At 42.7% G+C, this 22,148-nt stretch overlaps 1 pseudogene; it reads left to right on the plus strand.

Moving 5' to 3' along the window:
• Window positions 1-22,148, plus strand: part of LOC109904801 (sorting nexin-19-like) — a 39,395-nt pseudogene that overhangs the window by 8,967 nt on the left and 8,280 nt on the right.

The raw sequence follows: 22,148 nt of genomic DNA on the forward strand, positions 1-22,148 counted from the left end.
AGCCACAATGCTATTTAGTATTTTAAATGATTTTACTTTGGACCACTGCTAATGCATGGTAAATAGTGATACATAAACAAGGCTTCGAGCCTATGGTTTTAAATGTGCTTGTTTTAAGCATGTATGCTACTTAGTAATGTGCGTGTCATTTACTTGTGTGTGTGTCATTTACTTGTGTGTTTTGTGGCACTGTCCACAGTGGTGGAGACGGCCCTAGCTGACTTGGCCCTAGCTGACTTGGCCCTAGCTGACTTGGCCCTAGACATCATGTGTCTGCTGATGAAGGACCAGTGGAGCTGGCTGTGCACCGACAACATCCCGGAAGACTATCCTATCCGGCTGCTGTTTGGAACCCTCATGGAACCCTCATTGACAGGTACTGTACTAAGGTCTATGGCATGGACCATAGAAATATAATTATTACTCTACTCCATTCTATTTCTATGGCATGGACAGCCATAGAACACATCTGTCACCACTCACCAGTCAACACTGACCTCCCATATCTTGTACACTGTATATCAGAACATATGGAAATTAGGAACCTAATCATTTTGAAATGTGATATTTTCAGAACATTGACAGTGTAGGTGGATTTAATTTAGATTTACTGTGCACCCAAACTCGTATTATAATTAAGCAATTAGGAAAAGGCTTATGTGGATACAGTATTGTTCCAGTATTATTTTGTCCAACAACTAAGGTATCTTACATATCTCAAGGAGTTTATAAAAGGGGCCAATGTGGTTGTTGTGGTGGTTTCTGCTGAATAACTGGAAACTGTTCGTCTATTGTGCAAGAGCACAATCTCTGTCCTTGTAAAGAATTTGCACCTGAGCGATGTTATGTACTTGGCTGTAAGGAACGTCTGGTCAGTAGTTGATGCCAGAGCATGTGAGCGGAGTTGAGCGGTCGGAAATCCCACTCATCGCTCACGGGGAAAACCGCTCCTCGCTTCACAGGAAGAAAAACTGCCAAACTGCTCCATTCATTAAAATCACAATTGAAACAACAATATTTCTGTGCCGACCTGGACCTATCATTTGGTTGTGAAGTATTGAAACCAAACCATCAGATCAGAATGAACAACAATAATAGGTGACAGTAAAAAGCACTCATAATTTTAAATAGGCTAAATGTTGCTTTAAACAACAACACTCTAAGTAGGTCAGGAGCCAGACAAAGAAGGAACCAAAGAAGGAACCAAAATGATTATTATGACTATTATTATTATTTCAATTATTTCAAGGCTATAGCCTACAAATAAATACATGGTGGAGCATTGGCGAGTGCAACACACTAGGCTGGCATGAACATTAAGCGCTCAGCATTTAAACAACATTTTGGTGTATTTATCTATAAATTGAGCATATGTGAATCAAAAAATGCCTTATTAGGCCTTTGAAATCACTTTTAGAAACACTAGTTTGGCCAGAGTCTTTGGCTGATGCGATGGTGCCTGGTGAGCAGGCCAGCAGTGGAGAATATCCCCTCCACACTTGCAGAGCCACGGTGGACGCTAACACCCTTCGGGCCTCTCTTGACAGGCTGGGCAGAGATGCAGAGTTGTCATTTTTGTATTTTTTTTATACTCTAGGTAGGCCTAAAGATTTTTAGGCAAAATAACCTCATCAAAACCGAAAGCCCCTTGCAAGAGGTAATATGTCAGCAGGCCTATTGGGCCAAAATCAATGATAGCCTATTGAATAGATAATTGAACGAAAAGGATAAAACTTTTAAGAGATATGATTTTTTTTGTTTAAATACACTACCGTTCAAAAGTTTGGGCTCACTTAGAAATGTCCTTGTTTTTAAGGAAAAACAAAAAAAAATTGTCCATTAAAATAACATCAAATTGATCAGAAATATAGTGTAGACAGTTTATTTATTTATTTTTTAAATGTATTTTTCTCCCCAATTTCGTGGTATCTAATTGGTAGTAGTTACAGTCTTGTCTCATCGCTGCAACTCCCGTACAGAATCGGAAGAGGCGAAGGTCGAGAGCCATGTGTCCCCTGAAACACAACCCAACCAAGCCCTACTACTTCTTTACACAATGCCCATCCAACCCGGAAGCCAGCCGCACCAATGTGTCGCTGACACCTGGCGACCGTGTCAGGGTGAACTGCGCCCGGCCCGCCACAGGAGTCGCTAGTGAACGATGAGACAAGGATATCCCTGCTGGCCAAACCTTCCCTTAACCGGACGATGCTGGGCCAATTGTGTGCCGCCCCATGGGCCTCCCGGTTGCGGCCGGCTCGACAGATCCTGGACGCGAACCCAGAATCTCTAGTGGCGATGCACTGCGATGCAGTGCCTTAGACCTCTGCGCCACTCGGGAGGCCAGTGAAGACATTGTTAATGTTGTAAATGACTATTGTAGCTGGAAACGGCAGATTTTTTGGGGAATATCTACATAGGCGTACAGAGGCCCATTATGAGCAACCATCACTCCTGTGTTCCAATGGCATGTTGTGTTAGCTAATCCAAGTTTATCATTTTAAAAGAATAATTGATTATTAGAAAACCCTTTTGCAACAGCTAAAAACTGTTGTTCTGTTTAAAGAAGCAATGAAACTGTCCTTTAGACTAGTTGAGTATCTGGAGCGTCAGCATTTGTGGGTTTGATTACAGGCTCAAAATGGCCAGAAACAAAGATCTTTCTTCTGAAACTCATCGGTCTATTCTTGTTCTGAGAAATGAAGGCTATTCCGTGCGAGAAATTGCCAAGGAATTGAAGATCTCGTACAACGCTGTGTACTACTCCCTTCACAGAACTGCGCAAACTGGCTCTAACCAGAATAGAAAGAGGAATGGGAGGCCTCAGTGCACAACTGAGCAAGAGGACAAGTACATTAGAATGTCTAGTTTGAGAAACACTGGCACCTTCATTCACTAGTACCCACAAAACACCCGTCTCAACATCAACAGTGAAGAGGCGACTCCGGGATGCTGGCCTTCTAGGCAGAGTTGCGAAGCAAAAGCCATATCTTAGAGTGGCCAATAAAAATAAAAGATTAAGATGGGCAAAAGAACACAGACACTGGACAGAGGAAGATTGGAATAGCCTGGTTCCTTTCTAGGTTTCTTCCTAGGTTTTGGCCTTTCTATGTAGTTTTTCCTAGCCACTGTGCTTCTACACCTGCATTGCTTGCTGTTTGGGGTTTTAGGCTGGGTTTTTGTACATCACTTTGAAATATCAGCTGATGTAAGAAGGGCTATATAAACACATTTGATTTGATTGGAAAAAAGTGTTATGGACAGTCTAATCTAAGTTTGAGGTGTTCGGAACACAAAGAAGAACATTCGTGAGATAGAAAAAATGAAAAGATGCTGGAGGAGTGACTCCATCTGTCAAGTATGGTGGAGGCAATGTGATGGTCTAGGGGTGCTTTGGTGGTGGTGAAGTGGGAGATTTGTACAGGGTAAAAGGGATCTTGAAGAAGGAAGGCTATCACTCCATTTTGCGACGCCTTGCCATACCCTGTGGACGGCTCTTAATTTGAACCAATTTCCTCTTACAACAGGACAATGACCCAAAGCACAGCTCCAAACTATGCAATAACTATTTAGGGAAGAAGCAGTCAGCTGATATTCTGTCTATAATGGAGTGGCCAGCACAGTCACCGGATCTCAACCCTATTGAGCTGTTGTGGGAGCAGCTTGACCGTATGGTACGTAAGAGGTGCCCATCAAGCCAATCCAACTTGTGGGAGGTGCTTCAGGAAGCATGGGGTGAAATCTCTTCAGATTACCTCAACAAATTGACAACTAGAATACCACTGTAATTGCTGCAAATGGAGGATTCTTTGACGAAAGCAAGGTTTGAAGGACACAATAATTATTTCAATTAAAAATAATTATTTATAACCTTGTCAACGTCTTGACTATATTTCCTATTCGTTTTGCAACTAATTTCATGTATGTTTTCATTGAAAACAAGGACATTTCTAAGTGACGCCAAAATTTTGAATGGTAGTGTGTACTTTGCTACAATGACACACTTAGCTAGCTACCCACCTCATTCCTTTCTGTTAGCATGTGCACATAGTAAGTACATCATCATGCTCTCGGGATACGTGTCTTTTCAGTTGTGGACACTACATCACCGCACGCCCTCTCTTGCTCTTGGTCCTCCTGATCTTTGTAAGTCACATTGATTTTGCACCTGTGTGTTTTATCAGTTTCTTTATGAAAATATTTAGCGAACTACATGACAGTAGCTAAAGCAAGGGGCTATAGCAGCACACAAGTACACTACAAATGCATGCTGGGCCGGGAATGCCCTGAGCTGGTGAGGTGAGCTCTACTGGGTACGCTCCACGCCTCACTCCACTCCAGCTCCGCTTACATTCTCTGGTTGGTGCACATATGGGACAGGTATGTTGGCTCTTTGGAGGGTAATCGTTATTTTGGCGTTCTAGTAGCCTGTTACTGTGCATGCCTCGATGTGTGTCACAGTCATTTATTTGGCAGGATAGTCTCAAGCAGAGGGAGATTTTTCTCCAATGACCTTTTGCCTCTCCCCACTGTCCGAGTCTGACATGCTCTCACTCAGGGCCCGCTCTCTCTCTCTCTCTCTCTCTCGCACGCGCACACACACACACACACACACACACACACACACACACACACACACACACACACACACACACACACACACACACACACACACACACACACACACACACACACACACACACACACACACACACACACACACACACACACAGAGTTATAAACGTGTCTGTCATGGTCCCTTCAAATGGCTTCACAATACCATCTGTCAGGAGCTCGTGTTGTAAAAGAATGTTATTCCTTTTGCTCTGAGCCAGATGTTTTCTTCACATTTCGCAGAATCCTATTATTTATTTCACATTGCAAGTTTACAGTGATTTGGAAGAAAAGTAAATATGTTATATTTAATCACTTTGGAAATCAATTCTTTCCAAGTTTCCTCAACCTGCTACTTTATAACCGTCCACTGTGCCTCTGTACCTACAGTAGGCCTATGTTATGCGATTAGTTGCTTCTGTTTCCATTTTTTAGGGGGGAAACTGATTTTGAAACAGTATGTTCTTCTCTGCTGTGATTAATAGGCCTACCAACGTATCCTAAAACTTGATAGACCTAATGATAGTAACTTGATAATGCATTTAATCTGTATTGACATTTATTTATGGAGTCTGTGGATTATTAGAAGCAGTGTTGATAACTTTTCCAGCATTCACAAAGCGTTTCAGAGTAGGAGAGCTGATCTAGGATCAGATCCGACCTGCCTATATAAAGTGCATTCGGAAAGTATTCAGAACCCTTGACTTTTTCCACATTTTGTTATGTTAAAGCCTTATTCTAGAATGTATTAAATAGTTTTCCCCCCCATCAATCCACACACAATACCCCATTATGACAAAGCAAAACCAGGTTTTTATAAATGTTTACAAAGTTATTAAAAATAAAAAACTGAAATATTATATTTACATAAATATTCAGACCCTTTACTCAGTACTTTGTTGAAGCACCTTTTGCAGCGATTACAGCCTCGAGTCTTCTTGGATATGACGCTATAAGCTTGGCACACCTGTATTTGGGGAATCTCAGTCTTCTAAGCAGATCCTCTCAAGCTCTGTCAGGTTGGATGTGGTGTGTCGCTGCACAGCTATTTTCAGGTCTCTCCAGAGATGTTCGATGTAGTTCAAGTCCGGGCTGGCTAGGCCAGGACATTCAGAGACTTGTCCCGAATCCACTTCTGCGTTGTCTTGGCTGTGTGCTTAGGGTCGTTGTCCTGTTGAAAGGTGAACCTTTGCCCCAGTAAAGTCCTGAGCGATCTGGAGCAGGATTTCATCAAGGATCTCTCTGTGCTTTGCTCCGTTCATCTTTCCCTTGATCCTGACTAGTCTCCCAGTCCCTGCCACTGAAAAACATCCCCACAGCATGATGCTGCCACCACCACCATGTTTCACCGTAGGTATGGTGCCAGGTTTCCTCCAGACGTGATGCTTGGCATTCAGGCTAAAGAGCAAAAACTGATCCTATATCAGTATTAACACTCCCACTCTGGGATCAAGCCTAAAGGATGGTGTATAAAAGCTTGACCTAGTTCCATTCAAATAAATATTGGTGATGCTGTGATAATGCTTAGGCTAATTTGTTTTCCTAATGAGATTTTCTCCTCAATGACTCTTGCCGCTCAGACGACTTTTACAAGGGTTTCCGTTCGACGAGAGCTTCGGAAAATATCTTATCACAGGGGCCCCATGGGCTTTGATGTGTGAGCTGAGCATCAACCAGACTGGGATGTGATTGGCCACGAGCTAAATACAGCATTCAAAGACCAATCCTGTTTATGAAGTAGAAGCTTCCTCCTTTCATTCCAGTTCTATGAGTAAAAACTGTGATTCTCTTTAAGATTAAAATAAGGATTTTGATTAATATAATGATAGTTGATAAAGGTATATTTTTTCGGTTATTGAAATTTTGAATTTAGACTCATTAAGCATATTTTCTTGAATGGAAAGTAAGGTTCTTCTGGTGTCATAAAGGTACCTCTGACTCTTGAATTTGATATGTTTCGGTGGCTTCCCTTCTCTGAGAATGCCTTCAGCAACAACTTCACAGAAGTCTGGTCATAGACAAGTATAGCTGACCCTGTACCAGTAAACCCAACATGCGTACAATGTTCTCGGGTTTGTGTGATCTAAGTCACCTAACCCTCCCTAAAGACAGAGGGCCCTGTATTAGTGGCCCCTGTGTTGTTGGTCCCCACTATTTAAAGCATCAGTCTGTCAGCAGAGACCGTCTGCAGAGACCGCACTGTGGCAACCAGTCCTCTCTTCATCTTTTCACACGTTGCTCAGCTATGCTAACTCTACCCTAACAGACAGGCCCTAAGGACCCCCATGCCTCTGGAGATGTCAGTAGAGGCAAACACATTTGGTTTAAATTATCTCACACTTTAAATTCTCTAACACAAGGGAAAGGATTGGCCTCAAGGTTAGCTATTCTAAACAGTTACTAGGCCTATAGCTTTGGCAACTGTTGACTACTGTCTGTATCTGTTCAGGTTTTCAAGACCCTACCGTATTTGATTAAAGATTCACAGTACTTCTCAGTGCAGTGCATCGATGACTTCATTTCAGTAGGAGTATTTGAGTTGTTTAATTACATTTACAATATGAAAACGCCAAGAACGCCACCTATTTAATATGACATAAGCGTTTAGTAAAATGCAAAGGAGATGCAGGCTATGGAAACCCGGTCCATGCCAGTAAACGGCACCGCTTGCATGTCTGCTCTGCTTTAATCAAGAACCACGAGTGATGGAGCCGGCCTCCAACACACAACGTCTGGGTCTGTGTGAAGAATTTGGCTGGAGACTTGCTCTCGTAAATGGGGTACAAGGCATTGGTTAGGGAGATGCATACTTTTATAGACTGGAAACTGGGACAATCATAGATGAAAATATTCACCCTTAGACAGAAGTCTGGAAAATCCACTCGAGGCCAGATTTGTGTCTTTTGTTTGTACATGAGGCATGCACAATCTTCAGAGGAACGGCATCGAAGGAATGACTGAAAACCTTCTCATTGAATAATATTCCTCATATACTGTCCAGTACAGTTGGTAAGAGTGTGGTGCTAGCAACGCCAAGGTCATAGGTTAAATTCTTGCAGGGATCACAAAACACACACATGACATTAAGTGCATACATTTTGTAAGTATTTTTGATTAAAATCATCCTCTTAGTGAGATGTTATATATACTGTATAACCTCACACAGGGAACAGCAGCAACATTTTCTTTAGGCTTTGTGAATGACAGCAATTTCATATGCGCAGATATGTCCTTCACACAAACACTCCTCTAAGAAAAGTGAGTAATGACATAAGCTTTAAATATAACACATTTCCCCGTAAGGTGGTCTCACAGGGTGATGATATGCTTGTTTTTGTTATGTGCAGTATCCTTCAGTCATCAGAGTACTCAAGGGACCATCTTAAGCCAAGGGAATCTGAGATCTGTTTTGCATGACATTGCTCTCAAATTTGTCCAGTTGCATTCCCAAGGTGAGAAGAGGTGTTGACAAATAGGTGTCGGTGTCCTCTCCACTTCCTTCTTTGCATCATATCGCTTGTACTGTTTTCCCATTCTATTTCATTTCCACCCTTTAGCCCCTGTCTTGTCAGTTCAATAAAATTATAGTTTCCTCTTTTTGGTCATTCTGGATCCTACTTCTGACACCTGTAGTTTTAGTTTCGTTTGTGAGACACGGGACTGTTGTCCCAGCATTGAATGTCAGTCTTATTGGCCATGACATAACAGTGATTAAAGAAGTGATGATTAAACCTCCTAGTAGTCAAGTTGGATGAAGTAGCTTAACTTTGGTGCAACCTTTTGCCTGAGCTGAGCATAGTTGATAACATATTCCAGTGTGGAACATTTGCTCTCCCAAGTCCAGAAAATACGTCATTCAGTATTTGGGTAATGCATCGACAGCGTCACCAGCAAGCCAAGTATGACCCTTGACAGAATAGACAAAGTACAGGTGTTCCCTGCGGGAGTAGCACCTGATATACCATACAAGTCCGTCAGCACACTACCTTCTTTCTCAGGGCTTTGAATGGAGCACTTGTTCGTGGTGGAGGTGTGGCGGCTAATCGCTCTGCTGTACGTTTCACATCTTTAACCCTGTTGAGCTTCGCTCCCCTCCCCTCCCTCCCCCTCTGCCTCGCTGCACCTGTCGTGCAATGACACAATTCTTTATTTTTATTCCTTGATTGGAATATGAATACTTTTCATAAACAATGTGAGCCGGGGGCCTCGGAGCCCGATGACAGCTTGATGAAGGAAGTGTAGACTGTGCGTTTTAAACTTGTCAACGGGAGCGTCCCCCCTCTCCCCTGTTCCCTTTAGCCGTTGTTAATATCTGCCCTGGGACCAGCCGTGGCACTGCAGCCGTGGAGCTTTGCTTTCAGCCACGGTGATAGCATGTGGTTTGGCTTTAATTAAAGGAGTTTCAGTCTCTGCTTAATTTAGCAATGACCGCACATGTTCAGGGATGCAATGAGCCTTTGAACTCTCTGGTCAGACTTCCAGATTTAACGATGTCGTTGGCCTAATATGTAATGATAACTTTAAAATAGCAGTGTTGGTGTATTTTCAACACGCTAAACACACACTCACACATTATAATGATCACACTGCATTCTCTTATTTGTTCAATTGGAAAAGGCACGTTTAAGTGCCCTTATTTTCACAATGACACAATGCAGCGCTAGAGACAAATATGATCATTTCGGTAGGCTAATTGCATCTATATATTTCTGGATCCGGCTCTACTTGTTTATGCGTCTTCGACTCAGCCTGGCCTTCTTATTCCACTCCCTCCTCCTGCCTTTAAAGACAGTGTCTGCACTCTGCTGAGGACGAGTCTGAGCACAGCTTGTACAGCCCGGCTCTCCAGCTCTGCTGCCATGTGTGGAGCAGATCCATGCGGTGAGATGTTTAACCATGTCAAATGGGTCATTTGCACTGTAGTGTACAGCAGGGCTCCCCGCCATGTTGAATCCACAGCCAACATCCATTTTCGGAGAGGAACGATGGAATGAAGAATGGTGGACAGGCCCGAAACGTTACAGATGTGTATTACTGTTACCCAATAGTTTGTTTGAATTATTTTTATTGAGAACTTAAAAAAACACCAGCTGTTTCATGGCAATGTTTTTCTGTTGATGTCCTGGCTTGGATTCCGCCTTGTCCCAGAAGACACTTTTTCTTCCTCTCAACTAAAATGTTTCATTAGCCGTTGTCTTTTTGGGGAGGTGTCAAAGCTGATTTTTTTTCATCAGGAGTTAACAAAGTATGAGGCCTTGTTGTTCTTTAATGGTGAAAGCTTTTCATTGACAGCCAGGACGAGTTCAGCTGTTCAGCCTAAATGATTGGCCCCAAAATAGACTTCCCTCTGAGATGGTGGTTTCTAACAGTGGTGCTGGTTATTTTCATTGCACAGAGGGTCTTTCTGTTCTTCGTACTCTGTGAGTTATGAGTTGTTCACCCAGCTGTGAAGGAGCGGTGGAGGAAGACCCCATTGCAGGCGCCCAGCTTTTGTTTGAGTCCACTGCACTGGTGGTCAGGCCATTCGTTTCCAGCAGATTTGGCATAGCAGGGATGGAAAAGAGCCCTGTTATGTAACCCTATCACTCGTTGTTCTGTTGAGGAGGTGTGACCTCCTGAACAGCCTGTTGTAACACGGCATCCTCTTCAACGGTGTGATCAGAATGAGACCAAAATAATGAGCAATATCAGTGTTGAACTAGTACCCAATGGGAAGGCCATTGATGGAGGGAAGGTTCCTCGTGACTATGTTGCAATCAAGTCACCCACCACTGCTTAACATCTTGGCTGGAGGAAAGTGTACGGACACCCTCTATGGGTTCTAGTGATCTGCCAGGCAAGGATCAGGTCTTGGTGAGGTTTTTTTCTGCCAAAGCAAACGTTATGAAATGCATTGTTCTATCAAAACTGTATTCCCCCTAGTGCAGTCAGCTAGCTGTGTCTGGAGGATACTTGCAATTTATAACATGCTTATATCGAACATATTGACTTCTGTTGGTTTTTGGTTCAAAAGTGCGAAAGTTAGCTGTTGGGGACAATGGCTAGGTAAGCAAATCCAAAGTGTGGATTGCGGTCTCATCTCGTCCTTCTTTCAGCGTCAGGAAACAAATATGCCATTGTCATTTTCTAATTTGAGTGATGTATCCCTTTAAGCTGGACCATTTAGTGGCATTCACCCCTGTGCTCCTGACATTGGACATCAAGGACATAATGGAGTCAACTCTGGTCAACACGGTCAGCCCAAAAGGGTCACGGGGAGACATTGTTTGATTCCTGAAAAGTACACAACCAGCAACACGATCTGTGGCTGGGTAAAATTAGCCCTGATAAGCGATAAACGCACTTGTCATAAACAGTCAGTGACATGAAGTCAGCGGTAGGCTAATGCCTCTGTTCATACTTCAGCTATCCTTTTTCTTCCAACTGAGCTGCATGGGGACGACGTGCTCTGTTACAACAAACCAGAGGCATAGTTCTGTGACCTTCGGGTTCAGAAAAGTTGTTTGGTAATTTTAGTTCAAATGGAGGTCCTATCAATGCTCCTTTGACCAAAAATAGTAGTGTTCAGCTTAAAGCAATGCAGCCTAATGTCAACAAAACGTGAATAGTTTCAGGCCCAACTTGACAGTCTTTTATGCATACTAGCCTGACTAGTCACCAGTATTCATCATTACTGATTCCGGCCAAGTATTCAATCTATATTCCCTTTAACTGTTGAATAAATTAGTTAAATTCCTAAGTTTAAGGTATTTTGATTGGGGCGCCTCTGGGCACTGATTGTAATTGCCTTCACTGGTATTTCAGTTACGATGTACAACAATGTGTTAGTTAAAGCTCAGTAAAAGAGAGCCATGTGTATTGAAATGGTGGATTACCTCAGTAGGTTAAGCCAGGGTTTCCCATAATCTCCCCTGGGCCCCCCTGGGTGCACGTTTTGGTTTTGCCCTAGCATTACACAGCTGATTCAAATAATCAAAGCTTGATGATGGTGAGTTGGTAATTTGAATCAGCTGTGTCGTGCTAGGGCAAAAAACAGTTTATTAGAAAATGTTGGTAATTAAAGCTAAAAAAAACAGAAATACCTTATTTACTTAAGTACTCAGACCCTTTGCTATGATACTCGAAATTGAGCTCAGGTGCATCTTGTTTCCGTTCATCATCCTTGAGATGTTTCTATAACTTGATTGGAGTCCACCTGTGGTAAATATAATTGATTGGACATGATTTGGAAAGACACACACCTGTCTATGTAATGTCCCACAGTTGACAGTGTCAGTGCAAGAGCCAAGGTATGAGGTTGAAGGAATTGTCCGTAGAGCTCTGAGACAGGATTGTATCGAGGCACAGATCTGGGAATGGGTACCAAAACATTCCTGCAGCATTGAAGGTCCCCAAGAACACAGTGGCATCCATCATTCTTAAATGGAAGGAGTTTGGAACTACTAAGACTCTTCCTAGAGCTGGAGTTTGCCAAAAGTCACCTAAAAGACTACCAGACCCATGAGAAACAAGATTCTCTGGTCTGATGAAACCAATATTGAACTATTTGTCCTGAATGCCAAGTGTCACATCTGGAGGAAACCTGGCACCGTCCCTACGGTGAAGCATGGTGGTGGCAGCATCACCTTCCAACAGGACAATGACCCTAAGCACACAGCCAAGATGATGCAGGAGTGGCTTCGGGATAAGTCTCTGAATGTCCTTGAGTGGCCAAGCCAGAGTCCGGACTTGAACCTGATCATCTCTGGAGAGACCTGAAAAAAGCTGTGCAGCATCCAACCTAACAGAGCTTGAGAGGATCTGCAGAGAAGAATGGGAAAAACTCCCCAAAAACAGGTGTGCCAAGTTTGTAGCGTCATACCCAAGAAGACTTGAGGCTGTAATCGCTGCCAAAGGTACTTCAACAAAGATTTTTATTTTTCCTTTATTTTACTAGGCAAGTCAGTTAAGAACAAATTCTTATTTTCAATGACGGTCTAGGAACAGTGGGTTAACTGCCTGTTCAGGGGCAGAACGACAGATTTGTACCTTGTCAGCTCGGGGATTTGAACTTGCAACCTTCCGGTTACTAGTCCAACGCTCTAACCACTAGGCTACCCTGCCGCCCCTAGTACTGAGTAATGGGTCTGAATAATTCTGTAAATGTGATATTTTTATACAAATAGAATAAGACTGTAACCTAATAAAATGTGGAAAAAGTCCAGAGGTCTGAATACTTTCCGAATGCACTGTATTTATAGTTGCCCTGCCATAAAGTGTTTATGGCCTGACAGTTTGATTAGGCTATGTTTCTGAAAAAGTCACTCGGGTTGATACATTTTTCTATGGCCAACATCCAGTGTAATTGCAGAGAGCAAAATTCAAAAATACTCAATTCAAATATTTAACATTCTTGAAAATATATGTGTTATACATCAAAATAAAGCTTAACTTCTTGTTAATCCAGCCGCCGTGTCAGATTTCAAAAAGGCTTTACGGCGAAAGCCATTGAGGACAGCGCCCCACATACAATCACATGAAAATCATATTTCAAACAGGCAGGTGCGACACAAAAGTCAGAAATAGCGATATAAAAAATGTCATACCTTTGATGTTCTTCTTGTTTTGGCACTCCAAAAGGTCCCAGTTACATCACAAATGGTCCTTTTGTTCGATAATGTCATTCTTTATATACATAAAAACGTAGTTTAGCTGGTGCGCTTCAGTCAATAATCCACCCATTTTCCCTCCATCAAAATGCATACAAAATGAATCCCAAACGTTACCAATAAACTTTCCCAAACAATTCAAACAGCGTTTATAATCGAACCTTAGGTATCCTAATACGCAAATAAACTCTAAAATTTAAGACGGAGAATCATTATTGTCTTTACCGGAGAAAAATACCAAAGAACGCTTTCTTCCACGTGCTTGGCCACACTACAGCCAAAATGGGGGCCACCCAGAAAAACTACAATTTCAGGGTCATAAAAAAAAAAAAAACTGCCTGAAACTGTTTCTAAAGACTGTTGACATCTAGTGAAAGCCCTAGGAACTGCAATCTGGGAGGACTTGGACTTGTAATTAAAGTAATAGTCATTGAAAAAAATGGTAAGCTAAAAAAATTGTTTCTTGGGATGGTTTGTCCTCTGGGTTTCGACTGCCAAATCAGTTCTGTTATACTCACAGACATTATTTTAACAGTTTTAGAAACTTTTGAGTGTTTTCTGTCCAAATCTACCAATTATATAAATATCCTAGCGTCTGGGCCTGAGTAACAGGCAGTTTACTTTGGGCACGCTTTTCATCCGGATGTCAAAATACTGCCCCCTACCCCAGAGAGGTTAACACCTTGGATTTGATTATAGTTGTCTGCTGAGCTTTGAGGTACTATTTATTACTAAAAAAGATTGCAGTTTTGAAACCTCAGTAAAAGTGCAGTAACTGCAGTCGACTGTGGTATTATAGACGCAGTTTAACTGCATTTATACTGCACTGTAACTGCAGTTATACTACACTCCGACTGCAATGCACTCTGACAGCAATCTTTTTTCGTAAGGGTGGGATTTTGGCGAGTACAGCTCCTCTCCATCACCCTTTCTCCCTCTCGGTCCGTGCTTATCATGGGCTGGCGGTTGCTCATGGCTCCTGGTATTCTTCTCGTCGTGTGCCGCTCCGACCGCAAGGAAATTCCGCCGGGTGATTTTCTTTTCAGGATGACATGTCACCTGCTGCCGTAAATTGCTCTTTCCTGGCAAGCCCCAACCCACAAGAGTAATTACTAACAGAGAGGAATACTGTCTGGCAGGTTCCCCCTCTCATTTCTCGTGTGAGAGACGTATTCCACCCAGACTGACTGGTCTGCTACTATGTCTTCTATAACTGTCTCATAGGCTGCATATATTCAATCACTCTCGTTTACTAATATCTATGGCAGTGAAGAGTTTGCAAATGAAAACGATGAAACAAGCTATTGGCAAAGTAACTCATCCGATCCATGTATGGTAATTGAGTGTTAGGATTTGGGTACTGGCTTGGCACCTATTGGAATGTTAGGTGTATAACTTTTTCCTTATACTTTCTTTGATTTTCACCCCATACTGTAGCAGTATCCAATCTTTATCAACTTTTTCTTAGTAATTTAGTAGTATATTTTAGATGGACTGTCATGAGAAAATTACTCTGGTGCTTCTAATGGTAGCTATAATGCCATAGTTCTCCAGACCACAATCGTTGGTATAGAATTACATGCCATTTGTCACCAGAAATTTGTTCAAGGGAGTCTGCCGTATGCACAAGTGAATCAAAGAGGACAATTAGCAGGAAAAGGGCGATTTTGAGATGGACGCTGGATAAATACATGTCCTGGATGTGATGTCCTGGGATACATGTCCTTACTGTCCTGGATGCGATGCACTAGACTGTGAAATCAGCCTTTCTGCAAACCTGCCCCAGCCACACACGTGATCTGGTCTTACTATATTTGTGAGGACTTTTTGGGGACCAACAATTAATTCCCATCAAAATCCCAAATCTGCTTGGAGTCTGGAGGCTGTCTGGAGGTCTCAGTCTGCCAGACACCTTTTGGATGCTAACCGGCTCAGCAGAGGTTTCAGTGGAACGTGTTAGCACAAGACCTGCATTCAAATAGTATTTGAAATCTTTCCAATACGTAAGCCATGTTTGATTGAGCTCGCCTGGCGGAATGGGACCAATGAAATAGTCCTGAGAGTGCAAACCCCACCCATCTGGCACATTCCAGGCAGGCTTAAGAAAACAGTCAACGTATTTGCAATATTTCAAATACTATTTGAACCCAGGTATGAGAAGCACTAGCTCACTGATGCGGCGCTCTCCTCACATACCCAGGCATGCCAGAATGATTAGGACACCAGACACCATACAAGGTTTTCAGAATAAAGACCACAGTGGAGATGGATCTATTTGAAGAGAAATGCACCCCAGACGATCACACTCCTCCGTTCTTACTAGGAAATTGGCTGTATTGAGTGGGGCTTGATTATCATGTGTTATTAACACTTCATTACAAAAACATTGGCTTATTTGGCCAACTACTCATTTTGTCCCATCCAAATGGCTTCCCACTCTTGGTGGTTCCCTGTAAGCACAGCTCAAGTCTGGCTCATGGTTATTTTAATATCAACTCTGGAAGTGCATTCCATGAACAATCACAGTGGAGACTGCCATTATAATCTATTTAAGAAACTTAAAGAACTCTGGCAACAAGATGACTATAGTATTTTAATAGCCAGAACCATCAATTTATAGTCTATGGTTCAGTAATGAAAGTAATTTACAAAGGCTTCTGAATCTTTATTAGCATGTTGTTCTACCATCTTTTTCTTGTTCATTTGGTCTTCTAACCTCTCTTGACCACTTGTGTGCAAAGAACAGAGGGAGATTGTTACGGGATTTTGGATAGCATTGTGTGAGTTTTAATTAAATGCTCTCACTGTCTCTACTACACAATTCAGATTGAACGCAATTTGAAAAGCTTGCCTAATAGACCTACATAGAAGCACAGCATAGTGTGTTCTGTTGAGGTCAATAGAGGTTATTTGAGGTGGTCACCAAGCTATCAGTCTCCCTCTGATGAGCACACTTTGCCGGCAGGCCAATGTGCCACCACACGTGTTCACAGAACTTCACACACAATATTCATCCCCGGTTTTTAACAGTCTCATGAGTCTCCCTCCAAGGCATTGTCGGATCCAGAGGAGATTCATAGTATTTCCCCCCCCCCCAGCCCCTTTTGTGGGAGCTGCAGTGAACCCAGTAGTGTGTGTCTATAGTATGCCTGCAGTGCTAAAGACACTGTTCATAATGGCGCCACAGGCCCCAGCACTGCCACTGAATAGCCCCCACTCTGCTGTGTCATTATTTGTCAGCCCCCAACCTCTATCCCTTATGAGGTTCTGCTGGGCCTGTAATTAACATGAGTCATTCAGCGTCATTCCTGTAAGTCCTTTCCAATTTATCGACATTCAAGACGTTGGGTCATAAGAAAAAATGTGTGCTCTTTCCTGAGAGCTCTCAAGTGAAGTGGGGGTGAGGGGCAACATCCTGGCTGTTTATAAGTTGGAAATTATGCCTTCTTGTGCCCCTGTCCCACACACCCATCTTCACACAGAACTATCAGCCTTAGCTTTGCCTCTCTCTATGTCCATCTGTCTCTTTCACTCTCTCTCACCCCCCCAGGCTCTGGACACACAGACAGTTAAGGACTTTCCTCACAGCAGACATCCACCAGGACTCGACAGACAGACCTCTCAAGAGCCCCTCGATGATGCGCCTTATTGCTCACAGGCCATCTGCCCAATGTTCTCCTCTTCGGAGATGTAAACTCTGGCTTGACTTTGATTAAGCCTGAGATTTCTCCTCTCGTACTTTACACAAACCTCTGATGTAGCCCTTGGACTTGAGGGCCGAGACTAATTGAGACCCAGAGTAAAAATGTCTTTGCTTCACATCGATGTGCAGAGATGTTATCGGGGTTCAAATGCAGCCGCAGCGCCTCCTACTGAAGTAGAGGTGGTTTTGAGATCCAGAGTAAACAATGTCTTGGCTTCACATCGATGTGCAGAGATGTTATCAGAGTTCGAATGAAGCCGCAGTGCCTCTGACTCAAGTAGAGGTGGTTTTACCGGTGTTGAGGAAGGAAGGCATCACGCAGATGAGATGACATCCGTCTGTCGGAAGACATTTCTGTTCCTTTTTATCCGATCTCAAGATCCTAAATTGTTTCTTTTTGTTCCAAATAGACGTTTTGTGGATGTGTCATTAGCGCTCTGATACATGGAGAATGGCATTGTGTTTCAGGTGTTTGGCAGTTAGCGGTGGCCTAGCCATACAATTTTCAATTGTCTTTGGACAGAGGAGTAGCATTCATTTTGTTGTTGCACGATAAGGTAGTCCCTTTGGTCAGAAATAATCCCCAGCTGTCCTCCTCTCCAGCCAGTGTTGTTGGTCTGTACCTGAAGGCCATGTTCATTCATGAGGCTAGCTCTCATCTGACAGAGTTTGCAGCACAGCACATCTGGAGCCACTTTGGGGATGCAGCCGGCGGATAAAGACGGCGCTCTCGTGTAACCGACCGTATTGTAAATACGTGTTTATTTGTTTGTCTTTCAATCTTTATTACATCCGTGTGGTTGTGTTTAGTTTTGACAAAAAAACAAGTCCTCCCTTACAGGGAAACTTCGGGATTGAACTCGTGGATACTATTTTTACGTCTGTGTTCAGTATAAAGGAAGGTAGAGGTAGTTTTGTGAGCCAATGCTAACTAGTGTTACCCATAGACTTCCAGTCATTGCGCTATCTACTAACATGCTAGCAGATACCCATATACTTTAAGTCATTGTGCTAATGCTAGTTAGGAACTTCCTTCAAACTGCATGCAGAGACTGCAGAGACATAAAAATGGTATCCACAAGTTCACCTTACTCTGGGGAAATAGATAGGCTTATTGTGAAAATCCCAAAATACCCCTTCAAGTCCCTTGGAATCTTTCCCTGAACCTTGTTGTAGGTGGTTGAGGAGAAAAATGCTCTTGTTGTGTATGACAGGCTTTAGTATTGTTGATACAAATGAGTACTGTGAGCTAAAGCGGACACGTTGCACTGAGGAGGAACACTTTGTCTCAGTCCAGTGTGCCTCTGGGTTTGTGGAACAGTCTGTTAACATGTAATGAGTTGTTTAAAGGCTGGCTGCAGACCTCTATTCACAGTTTGATTATTCTGCTAGCTAAATAGATTGATATAATTCAGCTTTTTGGCTGCCTAGGCATCTTGCTCTGTTTGGCACCAGCATTGTCGGAATTCAACTAGCAGTTGGCCTTTTTTTCTATATTTCCCTGTGCACTTACACTGTACATCTGCATACACTAACACCTGCCATGCTTAAAATCCATCATTCTGACTTTTGTTGGATGTTTTGGTTCTGGTAATTAACTCAACACAATTTTGAATCTTGAGTGAAGTGGAAATGTATCAGATATGGCTTAGGTCATAGAGACCATTTAAGCGTTGTCGTAATTTAAACTGAAGTGTGATGCAGGATTTGGACGGGGTGTTTCATCCAACGTCTATTTTTAAAATAGTACGCTAATTCAGCTGTGCTGGAGTCTGACCTTAGAGAAAGTAGTCGTTTCATTTCCCCCATTTCTTTGAGCTCTGTAAAAACACTTTCATGTCCTCCTCCACATTATTGTTTGAAAAAGCGTTTATACCATTGGCTGCCGAGTGCCAAGTCCTTGTGTTATTTTCACCCAAGGTTTCAGAATAATAACTACAGTTTATGTGATTGGCACCGGAGGGTTTTACATGGATCACATGGAATGAGTGCTAAAGCCTGAACCCAGACAGGCCTCACATTTTAAACTGGTTTGACAGGCTCGCAGCCCACAGTCATGGCAGAATATCCCTAACAATTAAGCACAGGTTCTTCATTCTCAAGTGTTGTAGTGCATTCTTCATGATGGACTTCTAAATCCTTAAGTCCATTTTGATAATCGTCTGTCACATGTGTCAAACTCATTCCATGGTCTGCGGGTTTTCGCTCCTCCCTTGTACTTGATTGATGAATTAAGGTCACTAATTAGTAAGGAACTCACCTCACATGGTTGTCCGTGTCTTAATTGAATGGAAAAGAACAGAAACAAGCAGACACTAGGCCCTCCATGGAACGAGTTTGACACCTCTGGTCTACATAAAAAAACAAGAAGATGCCTTTCCATACGTTTCATCAACCCTGTGTGTATCAAGGTATTACATGTAGGTGAGAGAGTGGTCTACTGCGTCTTCAACTATCATGTCACTTAGAAGCAGCTGGGGAGTTCCAACAAGGGCTCCAGTGAGAAGAAATGACAATCAACTAGCAGAGCCAATATGCTCCAAATCTGCTGATATTAAGGGGTTCTTCCCAGCATGTGCATCACGGTCTGTCTCTGTCTGTCACAGACGATGAATTAACTGCCTTTCTCACTCCCCTTTCCATTGCCTACCCGAACAACACCACGTCTCTGTCTGTCACAGACGATGAATTAACTGTCTTTCTCACTCTCCTTTCCATTGCCTACCCGAACAACACCATGTCTCGGGCTGTCACTTTTTCCGAGCGAATTTCACATGTCAATTAGGCACTTTTCCAAATGGAATATAGTTATCACGTTGATGTTTTTGCAGTGTCAGAAGAAATCAAAGCACTTTGAAACGGGGTTGTTTAAACATGGCTGGCTGCGGGAGAGCGTAGTAACCCTTTTTTTCCATTCTTCCTGAGGTGGAGAAATGTATTCCCTGCTAATGCTGCGTGTCCCTGTCAAAGCCGCTGCCAGTCAAAATGGGCTGCACTTCATAAACTGAACACCGGGTCAGTAGTACGAAATAAAATGTACTACTGTTGATTCCAAACAACTCGCTTTTTAGTTCCATCACCTTACATTAGCTGTGGTCCAACGACAGCCCTTAAATGGTTTGTCTGGACAAAAGTGCAGCTTTTGTCTTCTTGTTATCCCAGAGACGCCAGCATTCCATCCACCGATGCTAATGTTGAGAGGCTGGTTAGCTATTGCACTTTGTGTTGCATAATTTTCATCAATGATACTGTAATATGTACTGTACAATATAACGGATTTAGATAGTATGTGGTGGTGGGAAATCACGGGTGCCATCCATCGATATATCAAGATGCCTGATCTTTTCCAGAGTCAACATCGCCCACTGTGAAACATACCATTCTTTAGTAGGCTTACTTCTTAGGTTGGTTTCCCTACATCGTTACTCACAGCAGAAGACCTTCACCGGGTGCACCAAGTTAGGGCGACGTTATTTCAATGTGAACATGACGTACTCTGATGCTGACTGTGAAAGACATCACAGCGTATCAAAGAGTGCAAGGCCCTGCTGGGAGTGTTTCCAGGGCCTCCGTGTTTCCTGATGAAATAGTGCAGTCGGGCTGCTATAAACCTCCCTAGTGACTGGGTAGGAGGAGCTGGAGTGACTGCTGCTTCCCCAAGACATAAACCACGGCCGCGTGCATGTCAGACCAGACCAGACCAGCCCTCCCAGGACATTATAGACGGGGGAGACTTGGGAGGTTCCCAATGCTTTAAGAAGGATCTGCCGAAAAGTCCAAAGATTTTCCCCAAATTAGTGAAAAAAGAAAGCACTTTTTAAATGTTTGTCTGGAAGAGAGTATGTTTGGTCTCGGCACCTTGTGCTCATGTGCTTGTGTTTTCGACTCGTCTCTGTCGTCGTAAGCAACCATTATTTAGGCTAATGCACTTGTCTCCGGTTGGTATGCGGCATTGAACGGACACTCATTGTCCACATTCGGAATTTTTAATGAGCAGAGTAAACTTCAGAGGCATGAAGAGTAGGAGATCCGTGGCAAAAAAAAATCACGGTCCACTTCCCAGAATTCATAGCTGCTCTGTGAGACATGGCAGTTTCTTCAGTCAAGCACAAGTATTGAGCTCAATATGCATCAAATTTTAGGACGGAATCCATTTGACTTGTATTACATAAGTTGTATTTTCTCATTAGAACTCCTAGTCATTGTTATTTGTTAGTTGAACTCCGAAGTAGACTCTCATTGGAACCTATTTTTAATATGAACTTATCTTCTCTCTCCCTCCAAGGCATACAACATACTGTATGTGCAAAGATAATAATTGCTCACATCAATCTTGAGAGAGGTTCTTAGCAGGCAATCCTTCATAGGCTTTTTTATAGTAACATTTTCTCACAGTCCCACATCGTGGTTCCACACAGATGTCATCATGTATTGGTTTGGTAAGCCAGCCTCGCTGTTATGAAACATACTAACAATGACAGGGTATAAGATAGTCAAAACAAAAACAAGATCCATGTTTTCTCAGAACTGTCCATGTCCCTCAGCAGTGTAATGAAAAAACCTGTAATGAAATAACTAAATTAAGGGCCTTGAAATGTGCCATGAACCATATTTTTGTGGATTTTACAGTATTATGTAACATCTGCAGAGTGTTATTCATTGATTTTGATCAAGTCTCTCATCCAATTGAATAGAGTCTGGATACAAACTATTTTTGTGTACACTGTTTGCGGAAGCCCTACTCAAGAGACCAACAGCAAATCTTCTCTCCCTGTGTGTGTATGACTGTAAACACACCGATCATTTTACAAGCATGGCACGTTCTTTAGACAACTTTTGTTTAGTTGATTAATACCATCTACTGCATTTCTGTAAGGCTATTGGAATGTAGTATGGCCATTTACCTTGTGCTCAAAATACCTCTGCACATGTGGATGGGGATTGTTGCGTTCTGTGCCTTTATGCTATAAGTCAGTGTGGAGTGGACCCTATTGTTTGTGTGTGTGTCATACTGTCTCTTCAATGTATTTTTTGCGAACAGGTTTTAATCTTGTTGGGCGTAAAATGTCCTCTCCATGTGACAGCATCGTCATACACACGTCTTCATTTAGAAGTGGACGGTTTACCTTGTCAGAAGTAAATTGTAGGGATGCACGATATATCGGTGAATATATCGGAATCGG

Source organism: Oncorhynchus kisutch, linkage group LG15, assembly GCF_002021735.2.
Source record: "Oncorhynchus kisutch isolate 150728-3 linkage group LG15, Okis_V2, whole genome shotgun sequence".
In the NCBI taxonomy this organism is placed as follows: domain Eukaryota; kingdom Metazoa; phylum Chordata; class Actinopteri; order Salmoniformes; family Salmonidae; genus Oncorhynchus; species Oncorhynchus kisutch.